At 39.2% G+C, this 17,340-nt stretch overlaps 1 protein-coding gene across 1 annotated transcript in view; it reads right to left on the bottom strand.

Annotated features, from left to right (window-relative positions):
* Positions 1-17,340, bottom strand: part of lingo1a (leucine rich repeat and Ig domain containing 1a) — a 73,088-nt gene that overhangs the window by 34,049 nt on the left and 21,699 nt on the right. Inside the window, exon 2 of the mRNA XM_031565230.2 lies at positions 1,775-1,909. The gene's annotated coding sequence lies outside the window, so the exon portion shown is untranslated. The remainder of the gene's footprint in view (positions 1-1,774; positions 1,910-17,340) is intronic.

The following is a 17,340-nucleotide window of genomic DNA, read 5'->3' as shown; positions in this document are numbered from 1 at the left end:
AAACACCAAAAATATGCATTGATGCTGCCCTTGTAACCCAGGATGGAGAAAAAACTCCCAAACTGTTGCATTTTTTGATTGCAAGACACATTTGTATGAATTCTCAGATACACAAAACACATTTTAAGGTTTCTCACTGGTCTTTCCAATTCTCTATCTAGTCATCAGGGTAAAACCTTTTAATGTCAACGTAAGCTTGGCTTTCAATTCTCTTAACCACTCCACTTTAGGGTTCATGACCGCATTCAAAAGTCTGAGCGCTTCACGATGCAATGCACTGTTTGGGTTTCCATCAATATTAATATTGGCTCTGGTGCATTTAAAGTAATTAAGATCATTGGCATATACACCACCACTGGCCTGAGTTGTTTCCTGACTGCCATTTGTGCTGATTGCTGTCTGTGAAGTTTACTGCACAGGTTTCTTTACAGCACAGCAGGAGTGAGTTATGGCCATAGTTCCATCAAATAGTTCCAGCGGGCATGATGAATACTGTATGCGTAAACCTCACAGCTGGATGAAAAATTGGCTGCTTTGGATGCACTTGAAAGGAGGCGGCAGAGAGTATTTATCTGCTTGTCATTCCAGATTTCTAATATTTAGGCTGGTGTTGTTTTAATTCTGCATTGATCTACATAGATCTGATTGAGTTTTCCTTGAACTATTGACAACAGTTATTCAGGGAAAGAAGCTGTAATTAGATTGTCATTTTAATGTAGGTAATACAAGGCCACTTTGCAATTTGGGAACTCTTCCAACAACTAGCTGTTCAACTAAGTAAACTCATCATAGATCAACTGTAGACTGAATGAAACAAACCCATATAGTACTGCTATATATACAAGCACACACTATCAAAAATACCATGACAACAGTGTCAGCTGATCTAGACATTACACAAAGTTATATCGCATGAAAACAGGCCAGGGCCCACACACATTCAAGGAGGAATTTCATCCAATTCTATTACAGCTCACTGCATTCTATAATAACAATCCCTAATAAACGTGTTGGCAGAGAGAGACCTTAGATAACAGGACATTATCTCATCACTGGAACATAGTCTATCAACCCTGTGCTTGACTAAGGTGCATGCACCTTTAAAACTGGCAGCACTTTATTTGAATAGTCCGCCTACAGAGACTTTTCTAATAGTTTGAAATTAAAGTTTAAATTAAAGTTAAGTGTTTCTAATCATCAGCTGGACAAATAATTAGTCTGTCATAAACCTTCTTTGGAGTTGGACATCAGCCAATAAGCCAGTGCACAGTAATGTCTGAGTAAGCAAGCTGGAATCCAAGTATACTATGAATACTTGAAATACTACGTTATATAAAAAGATAAAAAAGCTCAATATTTGGGACCCCATTCAGGGGTTTTCATACAATATACAGCAGAAACTACTACATGTTACTAAAACTGGTCCAAAGTTTAGTCAAATGTAATAGATGCTGAAAGTTTGTGTGTTGTTCCCGAAGTTACTTTTAATGCAGTGAGACAGTATTTATATCTCAAGACAACTCTATCAGTTGAGAGTTGTCTCTTATTTGACAGTTAATTCAGTTTTGTTTCTTCAGACCTTACGGGATGACTATCTAAGAGAATGCAAAGATTCCTCATCTATCACATTTCATTTCTGACAGGGTTCTTTCTAAGCCAGAGCAAAATACATTTTTTTTAACAGGGTCAAAGAGAGGCAAAGCCTTTTTTTTTTTTTTAAATCAGAAGCGAGCATAAAACCCAGAACCTCTTGGAAGAAATGTGTGATACTTACAGACAGTTCAAGTTTGCCTGTGGTTTGGGATGGGGTTCGCTCACAGACTGGAAGCGAGCAGATGAGAGTGAGACTGGCACCTTCCCTCCTCAAGCCACATTCTCACATTCCTCTCTCCTCTTCCTCAGCACACCTCTGGAATACAAGACAGATATGGGCTGACATAAGATTTCCGGCTACATTTTCCATACAGAAAGTATTATATATGAATTAACATGTAAGTCATTGTTATTAAATATAAATGTTATTTTTTTGTTTCCCAAATACACACTCAGTGTGAATGGCTGTAGTTTTAACTTGAGGCTTGTACAGTGATAACTACAAACTATTCTGCACACATTAGAAGCAAACAAAGCAACACGTGAGCAAAGTAACACGTCTAGTTTAACATTTACCTAAAGCTGGCAGATGAAAGCAGAAACAGACAGTGAAATGTCACAACTGACAACCGAGGCCCCGAGACCAGGCAGCGTCTTGATAATTATAAACCTAAACTAAAGACCCATAACCTCTAGTATATTATGGTAAATCTGTCAGAAAAAAATCAAAGGAAATAATAAATAAGGCCAAGGACCCTACTTTGAAAGCAACGATGAGTGGAGGGGTCGAGCTGAATTGCTATTCACATTTATGCACTTATAATACGCTAAAGTGCCACAAGGTTTGTTTGGCACAGTTAAAACACCATATTGATTTGAGGGTGTGTCACCGAGTTTGTGTCCTCTATGCCAATCATACCGATGGAAATGTTGGCAATGGAAATGATAACAAGCTCATTTGTGACGTTTGTTGGTTCAGGTACAACAGACACCAATGCTTGTTATGAAAATATGAAATTGTTTTAGTGAAATAGTTTTAGATTCTGTGTTGGCCTGACAACAACCTAGTACAGTTCAAACCATAACAGCAGCAATGTATAAGTTCAAGATATTATTAACTTACAACTGCACATTTCCTGGGCACACCTACGTAGATGACATCTGCAATCATTAAATTGATCATGTTTGAGATTTAATCTGCGCAGAGATCCGATGAGGTTTAAAACAAAGGTGGTGGCCATATTTCCCCAAATCAGCATACTGCAGCGTAACACAATTTTCATTGAATTCCCACATTTTTGATTCGACACAGCCACAGCCACAGCCAAGTTGCTCTCTTATGAAGGTGATAAAAATGAACATTCTTCGATAAATATAGCTATGCCTGCAGAAGAAGTGTCATATCAAAATGTGGGATGCTCAGGACAACAGATGGCTGATCACTAGCGGTAGATGTCCACCCACAGAACTATGGCAATGACTCAAGACAGTTTGTGGTATTATTGGAGGCAATGATACTTTATTACATCAGTTCTTTGCGAGTGACATGCCACATCCACATGAAGGCAAATACTAGCAGAGACACGTAAGTCTATGAGATGTAGGAGGAAGCTCCAATGAAGTGCTGATAACAAGACACCTTGTGTAATATGCTCTAAATTCCTTAAACCAGGGGTATTCAACCTTTTTCAGCCCAAGGACCCCTTGGCTGAGAGAGACACTGAGCAGGGACCCCCACCCCTGCCGCCCCAAATTTAGGCCTGATATTTATATATTTTATCTGGAACTAAGTGTCAGTCACACACACACACACACACACACACACACACACACACACACACACACACACACACACACACACACACACACACACACACACACACACACACACACACACACAAACACACTCCCCACATGTTTGAACATAATTATACATAATTTGTAACACACAACTTGTTTCAATTTATTCGGTTTATTATTGACATTTTTTCTCTGTATTCAGATAGGGACAAAGAATTGAGTAGCTTGAGAAGCTTAAGTATGGATGAAATATCTCATACTTAGTGAGAGGCCTGACGTTTGACAATTCATCACTCATGTCTTTGGCAACAAGATTCTCCCTATGAAGCATTCAGTGCGTCACACATGGCTCTTGCACCGTCTGTGCACATCGCGACACATTTTGGCCAGGGTATATCATGTTCAAGGAAAAAATTGTCGATCACTTTGAAAATCTCTGAACTTTTTTGTACGTCCATGCAGCTACTTACAGAATATAAATTCCTCCTGCATCTCATTTTGGTCGACAACCACACAAACGCTAAAAGCTGAGGGTCGTTTGACACGTCTGTGGATTCATCTAATTGTAGTGCCAAATATGCTTTCGGGAGTTTCACGACTAGTTGTGTCCTCACATCAGCTGCCAATTCATCAATAGGGCGGGCAAAGGGATGCTTTTCCTTCCCAAACATTGTTTTTCACATATTACTAGCTGCTGGCAGTATTAAACTTTCCGCAATTATGTATGGCGTTTTGGTCTGAGCGACACGTAATGTAACTTGATAAGAGGGTTTTAAAGCTAGCTCGCCAACTTTGGCTGATTGTCTGCTGGCTAATTCCAGCTAGGGAGCTCAGCTCAGCCAACATATCTGACCTCAAATCTAATTTTAAAGTGCTTTTGGTGCATTGGAAGACTCTGTCATTGTCATTTAAGGCGAGAGGATGTCTACAATGAAATCTCTGCCAATAACATGGAAAAATGGGCTACTGCACTTGCCTACACAGTGTGGCTTTTCTCTTGAACCATTCATCATGAACTGATGTAACTACTTCATAAACATGTCATGGCAGAAGGCATATCCTGTCATTAGTCATCGTGTCAGTAAGGGTTCAGTGTTAACAGCCATGTTACTCTAATTGGCAATTGTCATGGCAACCCAAAATGTTAAATGTGTAACATCATATCACACTCTTTATTAAGCTTTTTTTTTTTAACACACACACATTAAAGCTTAGTAAAATGAATGTTCCCAGAGTTTGTCCCACAGCATTGGTTTAAAGTACCAATAATTCTCTACTTAAATTGAAGAAGATATGACGGAAAAAGTATAACGGCATCAACAGCATGTTTTTGATTAGAAAATTATATGAGAACTCACTCAGATCATTATTAAGTTTAAAAAAAAAAATAAAGACTGGCCTTTTCAGATTAGATATTTAAGGACAGCCGTGGTCTGGTTCCACTTGGCCTAGGAATTGGCCAGCTGAGAATGTGAATGGACAAACAATAGGATTGCGTCAAAATAAAAGGGCTGTTTTTATAAATGGAATGTGAGCAGAACCAGGTGGCAGAGTACGAATGCAATGAGGATCCAATGGCCAACCTGAACATAATTATATTTAGTCTATCAACAACACTACAGCCGTCCTTTCCCATGGCCAGTTGCCATGTTGTGATTTAACGCTGTGATTTCAAGCGTGTTTATGCAAGTGCCTGTCCTGCTGTTAGTGTGTGTAGCGCTGGGCTCATTGTTTCTGCCAACATGCTTTCTCGCTTTAACTGGCAATGAATCTCAGACAGCATTAACCACATGCAGATTTGACTTGTTCTTTTTACCTCAAAAAACCTCCCTCCCAGTCTGCTAAGCAGTAACACCACTAAGCATTGTTATATCCAAGTGTTGCTAACTACCATTTCCCAATGACACTGACAGTGTCCCCCAACATGAGTGAAAATCACCTGTTATCACCTATCGCCACTCAAGGTGACACAGGCTCAATTGTATATGACTAGACAGATGAACAATTGAATTGGCAGTGTAGGCATGCAAGTCAATGAATCTAAAGCTAAGAGTTAAGAGCAGTATGTTTTTCTAGCCACAAGGCTACCCTATCAAAGGAACTGCAAAGGCGAGGAATGCTGTCTGTCCTTCCGGGCCACACAGCTTTATCTAGTAGGCTACCATATGGTACATACAGTATTTGCAATACTATTTCACAAGACTGAAATAGTTTTTTTTTAAATATTTATATTTACAGGATTGGCTTTGCCATTTGAAAAGGATGAATCTTGGCTGTATTTGCATACAGGTGGTATAATTACCTGCTAAGCTCCTTAAAGATTTGATACACAATTTTGTTTAAAGGCTATATATGTAGACTCAGGTTTGTGCTATAAGAATATGTATAATAGTGTGTATTTCATGCTTTGACAAACCTAGGTTTAAATGATGGATTCTCATTTGAAAATCACCATACTAATATACATACATACAAGTGTGCTGTTTTCATGTACTTAATAAACATACCATGTGATTCCCACGTGATGGCCAGACCAAGGTCACTACAGATACACACCCATGAGAGCTAATTTGACATAATAAAGTCATGAGCAATTATAGTAAATAATTAGCAATAACCAATTACAACTTATTGATTCTCTGACAGATGCAGCCCTGCTTGTAAATTTGGTCCAATTATGGTCTCACAGCAAGGAGTCCTCCACCCCTCTGAGGTCAGCTGTTATGACTCCAAGAACACCTGCATGGAGGTTGTCCTTATGAATGATGCAACAATCTGGGAACAACATATCGCTATGCACTATTGATTCACCCAAAACGCTGTAAATCATCCTGGTTATATCACTACCAGGTTAAGTATTATGTATGCGTCTGAGCATGTCAGCTTTATAAGGCATATCTGTGTTTAGCTTCCCTTTGATTTATGGCTAATGTAACGTGGTGTAAGTGAAACCAAAGAGTAGGTTAATTGTGTAAATACTAAATAAATGCAAAGTTAATTGACTTGATTATGATTTATGGAGTGAAGATGTCAGTGGTGAGTTAATTGCAATGCAGCTTATCTTCTTGGACAAGGCTCTTATATTTCTACTGCTACTTGTTATGGCTAAGCACTGTTTTGCTTTTTCAGATGAGTGAAATCATCTTGCAAACTGGGATTCAAGATGGTCTGACTTCTGTCTTGCGTTCCAAGCTGGCAAGATTCCTTCTTTCAGTGAAGCAGAAGTATCCGTTGAAAGGGAGCAGTGGATTTAATTTCCCTGTCATTCTCATCACTATCACGACTGCCACTTTGTCGTTCATCTGGATATGAGAATTACTCTATTCATCTCATGCTACGGTCATCTATCAGTCTTGGAGTAATTATTCTTGAGGCTCCATCACACTGACAGGACTACTGTTGGTGCTTCCCCTCTGATAGCTTGTACAAAAGTCGCTAATCCCTTTCACTTTGGAGGGTAACGCTGAGAGGAGGATTAGGCACACAATGCCAGTCAAGGAGAGCACAAATGACTGGGGTGGAGTGCTGTGGCTTGGGCATCTTTCCAGATTTGCTCTGGAGACATGACAATTGAGAGACAATGCTACACCTGGCCTTCTTGGCAGACGCCCGCAAAAGCAAATGATACATTCTACCTCCACACTGGCCAGAAATAGGGGAAAGAATCCAATCAAGACTAACACTTTTGTGGTAAATAACCAGGTTAATGACAAGTTGCATTGGAAAGAACTATCACATGCATTCCTCATGTTTTAGAGCCACATATAATTTGCCAAAGTACCGACTGCTTCTGTCACATAGGAGCTTCTCCTGTTCCCTTGTGGCCATGGTGTTCACACATGAATGACTGGCTCGTAAGGCCTCATGCCTACCCTCCTGTCTTCCACACCATAGACTAGGAACACATTGTGTGCCCCACTTCCCCACCGGCCACCTGACACCTGAAAACAGGATTCTCAGACTACAGAGAACTGGCGCTTCTCCAACGCTGATCAAGGTTTCTGCTTTCACCTCTCCTCCCAAGTTGAATAATGTAACATCCAGAAACATGAATGGAAATAACTCTAGATAAAACGAATCGTTTGCAGAACATGTAAATAGTATGGCCTTAACATCTTCAATCCTTTACTGGCAAACTACTGATAAACCAAGGATACAACTCCTTATCACACTAGACCATTATTAATGTTTGGACTGTGCAACAGTCATACTTTCAAACAAGTTCGTTGCCAGGAGTTGAAAACATTTGGGGCTTAGCGCAGTCCTGTAGAGGGATCCAGGGACATCCTCTCCCGGGATGTTTTTATTTTTTTCCTTCTGTCAGCTAAATGCACCATTTTCGCACAGTTTGAGACAGAAACAGTGCGCCTAAAGACAGCCCATGGCATGCAGGGCCCGTTGTCTGCCTGACTCACACGAGCATCGCCTCATCCATTATACCACACTGCTTGTCTACATGAAAACACTTTTATGCTAGGTCACACTGAGACGGGGCATGGACATCATCATAGGTTACCCACAGAAAACATTTATGAGGTTTTTATAGACAGAAATTATATTTTATGTGAATACTATATTGTTAATATCAGAAAACCAGTGCTGAGGAGTAGGGAACTATAGGTAATGAAACTAGTATTTTAACTACATTTTGCAGTAGCTTGCTGGTAGTTCAACTACATTCATTAGATTCAACTAAATTCAAGTATACATTTTTTGCCGTTTTCTGTGTAGTTAACTATGGAATGCCTGATACGCATGTGATACAAATTGAAATTGAAATTATTATGAGATCTTATGTCATTATTTCAAGATATTAAGTTGTTATTTCAAGATTATATCTGAAATTATAACAAAATATCAAATTGTAAGATACTATCTCGTTACTTCAAGAAAAAAATCTTGTGGTACTAAATCTTTCCTATTCCAATGGTCAAAACACAGATTAAAAAAGTTGGATGGAAACCCTATTTGAGCTACTGGGCTCAAAGCATTAGTTACATTTCTAATCAGGAGAGAGCAGTTTTAATGGACCTGGAGAACATCATATCCACTTTAATTAGAGGAGCAACAATTTATCAATTACTGATTTGTTGGCTGCAAGGGTAATTAATCAGAATTTGCTAAATTTAATTTCAACATTTTAGTCACTACTTTGAAAAACACATTGTCCCACTTTGAGGCTCTTATTTTGTCACAGCAGCCGTCGACAAGGGTCAGTTAGCGCTGTAAACAAATACATGCATTTAAACTCCTGGGCAGAAGGGCAACTCCTGATCCTTTGGCTTGTGATTACAACAGTGTCATGAGAGCAGAGAGCAAGTGGTTAGAGTTACCAGAAGCCAGGGGGTTGCAAGGTTATAACTACACGCTGTAATCCAAAGTGTAAAAAAAAAAAATCCTTGTAATGTAAGTGTGCTTATTCCATTCACACAGTCACCAGATGTTCAACCAACCTCCCCCAAATGTATCTTCAGTCTGCAACAATTAGACTATCAGGGCATCATGTGTCTCTGAAAGTGGGAAGTAATTAAAGATTCCATTAATGTTTTACATACACAGCTAACACGTACAACCGAACAACAGGAAGAGTTCAGTGAGGACTAGCGCATCCTAAACTAGACACGTCTTTCCTATGGCATGAGTCATACAACTTAGAAGCAGCTTTCAAGGTCGTTCTTTCAGAGTCGAACCGTTCAGTTAAAGCTTTCAACTAACATAAATCAACGTACAATGTTCCAGTGTACTGAGTATGACCCCCAAGGTGGACTGTGTTTGTGACTGAATGGCAGAGTTAGCCTGACTATGCTCTAGGTGTAACTACTCGCTGACATCTCTACAGAAATGTCCCCGTTGACCCTTCTCTTTATATACTTGGTTTATTGAATGGTGTCTGGTTGCTTTCATTAGAGGTGAGAGCAAGCTACTTAATTACATTTCTACATACACTACCACAGTCCTGATTATATGAGTCCTTGCCTTAACCTTGACATCCAACCATGGAGGTGCAAAGATTCACATCTTCTGCTGACTCAGGACAACGTGAGCCCCATTTCAATCACAGATACTGTCAGCCCACCAACATACTTAACAGCAAAGTCTTGTAGGTGAGGGAGCAAAACAATATTTCCTTGAACAGTATGTCCAAATGGTTCCTGCGAGGGCTAAACTATGAGACACCAACATATTTTTTATATTTAAAATATATATAAATGTTTTGCTGAGCAGAACGCGCACATACACATACACACTCACACACACACACACACACACACACACACACACACACACACACACACACACACACACACACACACACACACACACACCCACAGACAATTAACTACGTATGTTGTGAAAACTTGTTTTACTGAAGTGAAAGATTTTTTTGAGCTTGAGTTTGTATGGAGCTATAACAGAAACTGATGTTGGCATTGATCGAGAAAATAGAACATTGGCATTCAAACACTTGTGTTGAAATTAACTTTCCAATTAACTTAAAGACAAATATTCAAATAATCCAAGCTTCCAATGAAAAAGAAATGTACTACATTTCAAATTGTAATATTTATGTTAATTTTGATGTTTTTTTTCAGTTTATTCTGATGTGCTTTTTCAATGGCAATCTTTATTTGTTTCTACATGTCACCCTTTTATCAGTGTCTATCAGTTGGCAGAGAGGACCATGTCTATCTATGGAATTCCCGACCCACACATATGCAATGTAGCCTTTGCAATTTCAACATTTTACTGTAGCATACGGAGCCCCTGAAGCCCCTAAAACAGTCTATTTTTTATCTGGTGTGCACAATTTATGACCTTGTGAGCACAATTTCTGGTCTTATTTGCAATATTTCTTATCTTGTTCGCACTCCGAAGTTGTCTCGTGCACACAAAATACTTGTCTTATGTTCACAAGACAATCATATAGTGCTCAATTAGGTGTAACACAGGCTCTTGCCAGACTCAGAAATGAAGAGAACTTGGTTAAATGTAAAGTCTGCAATTCAATGTCATACACTTCAGCTAATTGCTCCTTAGGGTCCTCCAGCTTTCATTTCAGTGTCAAAGTGTCTCAAAAACTCTGGTGTCCCTGCCTAGTCCTGAGGGGTATTCCACGTACATGGATTAGTGAAAAACCTGGGTAAATGAACTCAGAGTAAGTGGTAAACCTCACAATAGAAGAGCCCAATGGCTTCATTCTCCTAGCAAAACATAGGGCCATAGGGCTTTTCTTTTATTCTTTGTATTGGGAAATTGGATTATTTGAAGGACTGTTAGTGGCCTGTTAGTTCAGTGGAACTCTTTTCAGTGCCCAAAGTTAATTTCAACACAAGGGATTCAATGTCAGTGTTCTATTTTTCAGTTAGTTTTCTTTTTTTTTTGTATTAGTCAATGCGTTTTCTTTTTTCAATACCAAACTTAAAGTCTCTGTTTAAGCTCCATAAGTATGATGAAGCATGAGTCAGTGAAGCAGAGCTGCAAAACTAAATTATTTTGATAACCAATTATTTATGTGAATAAAAACGATTAATTAGCTTAACAGTGAATGGAACTGTCAATGGAAGAGAACCACTGTGCCAAGGTTGTTTGCTAGTGAAAACACTAATGAGGATACTCTTGTTGTTTAATGAGAAAACTGCAAGAAAAAACTTCAAGAACTTCACTTCAACATGCAGTGCATGTCGCACACAAAAAATAATATGCTTAACAAAGCCCTGGATATATAGATAGCTTTGCTGCTTTCATTTAGCTTATTAGTATCCATTCTACATTTCCAGCTACACTAACCAAGACAGCCAGTATAGCACTTAAATACAGATAATGGACTGATAGATGCTAGCTGGTGACTAGAGACTACAGAGATCAGGCAATACAGACTATATACACAAACCTTGAGTAAGGAATATAAAAATGCTGCAGTTGTTATGTAATTGAAATACAAATACAAAGGTGTGTGTTGAAGGAACACAAATATCAGTGGCTCTGACACTATAACTGCTTGTTTGGTATGGCAGCCCTTTCCAAATTATGACTTGTTGTTAATTTCCTGTGACTAATGCAAAATATGTAAATATCTTCCATGTTAGCCCTGATCATTACAGAAGGGGACAATGCAACGCTTGCAATGCTTTAAAACAGAATGCGGATTATTCCATTGGCACAGGATAATGTATTTTGATTGAGATGCATTGGGATGATTACAAGGTCTCGTTGTAGGAAATAAGAAGAATTGAAGGAAATCAGAATATGCTGTAATACATACTGTATTCACATAGTTCCAGAAAGGTTGGCTTTTATTACTCTATGTTTGGGCTAAAATGATAATTCAAGGAGATTTCAAATAATTGTAATCAACCTTACCTCCACACATTTATCCATCTGTATGCATTTGATAACTCTGCCTTCCTTCAAGACAAATGACAGCTCTAGCCTTAATGATGAAATTGGATTTGGTCATGAATGTTATTTTCATCTTTCAGAACAAAGTAAAATTCATATAGGCAACTGTTGCCCTATTTTAAATGTTTACATTTTGGTCAAAGAGGACAGCCAGTTTTAAATTTCACTGTGATGTCATCTGCTGTACTCTAAGGCTAACTTCGTAAACCACATGATGAATGATGCTAAAAATGCAAAATCACAAAATCTTCAAATGGCAGAACTTGGATTCAAACACACCAGTTTCAATGGTTTGCCTTCAAGATAAGCAATTAATGAACAATCAGAGGCACCTTGACTCAGTTTAATAGCTGACGGGGAGAAATGGGGTTTCGGTTCATCTGTTCTGGGGAGAGATAAGGGGTGTCAGTCAGTGTGATTGACTCATGAGAAGGCAGGTTCATCCATTGTGGGAGACCCAATTCTCAATAGACTCTCATTTATCAACCTCAGCATTCACCATGGCAATTATCTAGAAACGAATCCACTCAAAAAAGAAGCCCCCCAAACCTCTCTTAATTTTAACCTTTTTTTAAATGAGGCAATGCTCTCCTTAACTACTCCTCACAGGCAAACATCCTTCTATTTCCTTTTCTTTGAAAGATGCTTAACAGTCCTCCTCTAATGGCTGTGTTATAGAGTATTGGCCTGAGGGCATATTAGCAAACAAGATGGAAGTAGCCCACATAGTGATGGGGATGGCACCTCTGCTGTGGACTATAAAACGCCATTAACTGATCCAAGAACTGCTGGTTTTTAATCACAACAATCATTCAGAATATCGCTTCAGGACATGTTCTGTTCAATGTATCTTGAGTAAATTAACAGCAGTCCACTGAGAAGACTGAAGGGAAAGGACTGTCCACTTTCCCGGTTTAATTATTGTGTTGAGGACAGGCAAGGAGACCTGTACAATATGCCATATGTAAAAGCAATGTTTAGTACATCAGGTCACCCTCATTGAAGGTGAAATCACTGAATGTAGGAGAGGGAAGTGCGAGTCATCAATAGATAACGTTTCAATACAACACTAAATTAATTATATCCCAAACAATTAAATGAATTAGTAACAAAACAAAGCATGAGAAAATAAGGAAATGGAACATACATATTGAGAGTGCATTGGCATCGGTAAGAGATCAGTCAGTGGCTCTTAAGGCCATCTGCATGAAAAATAACAGTAGCAAAATGTTTTACATTCACCTTGAAGTCCTGTGAATGTAAACAAGAGTGGTTTACACCATGTGGAGCACCAGCTTAAGATGACTGCCCAAAATCACAGCCTCCATATGTATGGAGGGGAAATAGTGACGGCTTCCCTTGGTTTCCTCAGCAGGGAAATAAACATACCACATAAAAATAGACATGTGATAGTCTACCCCCTAACGTTTGAGATGTACTGTATCAAACAGGTTCCCAAGGCTGTAAAAGTAGTTTATTCAGTGTCTGAATGCAAAATGACAAATTGCGCTTATCTGACTCAAGATTTAGTTTGTAGATTTCCAGACTAATTATAATATAATTATATTATAATGTCACTTGTCAGTTTGTAAACATAATACCCAATCTGTGTTTTAGAAAAAAATATCAAATGGCCCTCAGATCATAGTGAGAGCCAACCAAAAAATGATGTTTTGAAAATGATGTTTTTCCTTTGCATTTTCAAAAAGATTGGCATCCACATGACAGTTCTTGAGAGTTTATCCGTGCCCACAAAGAAACGCAAATATGACTGAAAACGCTGTTGCTAGCTAGGCCCTTTTAAAATCACATATCTTACATAACTTATGCTGCTAGTTATAGCCAACATTGAGACAAGGTTATTATCAAAGCAATGACACTATGAGACTAGAGAAATTGTTTATTTTTCAACTTCAGCAAAACATGGTTTGGGTGAACAGATGTTCCCCAGTGAAGTGAACCTACTCTGCTGAAAGCTGCTAGCATTTAGTATGACTCAAACAAACCCAAAAAAGAACAACATAGAACAAACTGGCTGGCAACCATGATGTGCCCTCACAAACAAAAATAGATTTTCTAATCATTGCCACTGAGGACATGGTGGAGGCTTTGGAGGGCACAGGTCAGCCTTCATGGAGAACGAAAGGTGATTGGATAAAGTTGGGGCCCTGTTTTAATAGTTTTCAGAGAGCTCCGTTTTTGCCTGTCCACATGGTGACGTAAGGGTTGCATTTGGAAAAGTCTCCACTTCACTGTGGACGAAAGGCCAAAACGCAACAAAACTTCTCAGTTTTCACCAAACCTCAGTTTTCACCGTATTCATGTGGACGCCACCTTCGTGTCCATCCTCACTCAGTTGATAGACACAGCGCTCAGGCATCACTAAAGCTTGAATATCATTGAGAAAAATTATTCCATTCTATCTGGTGGTTGCAGAATGGCTGCCATCTTAGTTACTAATCTCTTTTATCCCTTTAGCATAATAGCAGTCTTTGTAAACTAGATGCTAATTGATTATCACGTGTTGTTGCCTCATAAAGTTTGAACTACTCCCTAGCTCATCAAGTATTTGTTTTCTTTTGTATGCATACCTTATTTTAATGTGATAGTTGGAATAGTTTCTCCACAGAGTACTTTTGAATACCCTTAATACCTTACCTTAAGATATTCAGTAAAATGCCCACACCTCACCATAACATTTCAGAAATCATTATCTCTCTCAAAACCTGGCAAGTCTGACAGCCCTTCACGACTGAAAAGAAACAATTAGGTATCTATGCATATCTGCTGTATAAATTATCTTTCATTTTATTCAATTGTGTTGAACATTTAACCATACATGATATCAAGAACCTAATGCAGTAGTAATCGTAGTGATCGGAAAGAGTATATATATATATTCACAGCACTAAAAATGGGCATCTTTAAAGACAGAAAGATGTGAACGTGTTCAGAAACTGAAAATTACTCCTCATGAAATTGGCTGCCTGTAGTAATTGGAGAGGCCTATATGTATGATATCTGCATTTATTTCAGTCACACAATTGATTTTATGAAAGCTGGCAAAGGTTATGCTATGTCATTCACATGACAGGCAGGTGGCATTATATTATGAATATCAATGGATGAGATCACCGTAGGCCTGCCAGTCAGATCCCCAGCACGGCAGCCACTGAAGAGCATGTTGTTCAATTAGCCTCAAGCAAACCTAAGAAATGTACCAGATAAAACCAGAAATAGGCAGAAAACAGAACCATGATGCAGATGAATCCCTCAACAAGGTTGTTATGTTTGTGATTTAATTTCTATATCAGTCTCAGACATTATGCATCATATTCTCGACGCAGAACAGATTGAACAAGCACCTCTTTGTTCCCATAGTGTATATCATTTTCAGCTAAAGCTATTAGTGGAATGAAACATTTGGCATGTAAAGGGTTTTATTTTATAAAATAGTCTAACCTTTATTTTTTTCTGTTGCATGCATGTATTTCACAGAACGTTACATAAGTACAGAACATAAGTAATCATAAAAAAATTGAAAATAGGACAGAGATAAATCTAAAAAATCAGCATAAGACGAGGTTGCTCCAAAAGTACCTTTCTTATGCTGCTTTCAGCCTATCACAACTCAAAGAAACCACGTCTTGCATCACTTTTACAGGTCTGACAAATGTGGTACGGCCGATGAACTAGCTGAAAAGACCTTATGCAAGGGCATCAGAGTGGTGGGAATACCGGGAGTGACAAACCAATGTTCTCCGTGGAAGAACACATTCACTGGCACACAAAGTCTTCCTAACATTCAGCATACATTAGCTTCTCTCTAATTTTAGACTGGTGATAAACAACAATAATCTCACTGCACGGTGAGTCTTATGTTTTTGTAGTGAATGTGTGCAGGTGAAAATTATGCTGAAGGTGAGACGAGTCAATATGGAGTCCTACTACCCAAGCAATATCATGAAAGTCTGTTTGGGCATGCTTGGTTAAATTGCACTTTCAATTGATCTTTTTCATGTCATGTACAGTAGTGCTTGAAATTTGTACAAAGATGTTATGCAGCGCTCGGATAAGACAGATCAATGTCGACGCTTTAGCTATTTTTGTACAGTTTCACTACTTCCATTGTTCTGTTTACTTAGTAGAAAGCACTGCAGTAACATAATGATCACATTAAAGGGGAACTTCGGGATTTTTCAACCCTGGCCCTATTTTTAGATCTTTTTGGGGCCACATTTTTTTTCGGGACAAAAACGATCTAAATCGGTCTGGTATTGAGTTAGAACGCTAAAACTGGCAACTGCAAAACGGCTATACAATGGAATCCTATGGAGCAAGCAGATACTTCACAGTAAACCACTTGGTTTAGCCCCTGACAGGCTTGAAAATGCTATTATAACATTGTGACTGTTTACCTGAGCGCAGTCCGGGTCAGATATTAGTTTCAGTTTGCCTTGCACTTTTGTGCTCCTTAGTTGACACAGTGAGGTGGGGTTTGGGTCAGAGTACCTGGAACCGCACAGAGGAGCACACAGCCCTGCACGCTACCAGTGTTGGGGAGGAGTCAACTACGTGTCATTGAACTAGTAGTTGAACTACATTTTGCATTCGTTTGCTGGTAGTTCAACTACATTCATATTTGCATAGTGATTCATGTAGTTCAATTACTTGTTTGCCATTTTTGTGTAGTTAACTTCTGAAACTACAAGTAAAAGGATAGGAATGCTTTTTTTGTTTTATTTTAACATTGTTTCTCTAGGTAAATTAACCCCCTTTGACCAGCCCCACCCACTTTTTCTTTCCTCCTGAGCTGTGAAGCCCAGGCAATGTTGTTGTCATTCAGCCAAAAGGGCGGCACTGTTCAGCACCAACACAGAGCCACGTCATGGATACACCACCTCCAGCACTGTTCAGCACCAACACAGAGCCACAGCATGGATACACCACCTCCACCTCCTCCAGCACTGTTCAGCACCAACACAGAGCCACAGCATGGATACACCACCTCCAGCACCTCCAGCACTGTTCAACACCAACACAGAGCCACAGCATGGATACACCACCTCCAGCACTGTTCAACACCAACACAGAGCCACAGCATGGATACACCACCTCCACCTCCTCCACCACTGTTCAACACCAACACAGAGCCACAGCATGGATACACCACCTCCAGCACTATTCAACACCAACACAGAGCCACAGCATGGATACACCACCTCCCAAATCTGCCTGAGCCTGAGGGAGAATCACCGTGGTCTTACTTGAACAATAACGCTGACGCTGACTAGCTCCAACTAAAATAGTTCAGGAAGACTGACCTCAGACATGCTCAAGCCGGGATGTCCATGTTCGCATGAAAGTTTTTCCTGTTGCTGTTTCATAGATTTGCAAAAAATACTCTCTGTTAAATTCGAAATCATTTCAGGTGAGGCCCAAATGAAGTTCCAATATCGCGTTTTTCGGGTGGGTGGGGTCATGAAATCTCTCAAGTGCTTCTCTCACAGCCCGTTGTCCTAGTTCAGTGTCAATATTTGTATATAA

The sequence above is a fragment of the Clupea harengus genome, chromosome 3, assembly GCF_900700415.2.
Source record: "Clupea harengus chromosome 3, Ch_v2.0.2, whole genome shotgun sequence".
Classification (NCBI taxonomy): domain Eukaryota; kingdom Metazoa; phylum Chordata; class Actinopteri; order Clupeiformes; family Clupeidae; genus Clupea; species Clupea harengus.
The sequence above is the reverse complement of the archived record's forward strand: the minus strand, read 5'-3'. Positions and strand labels throughout refer to the sequence as shown.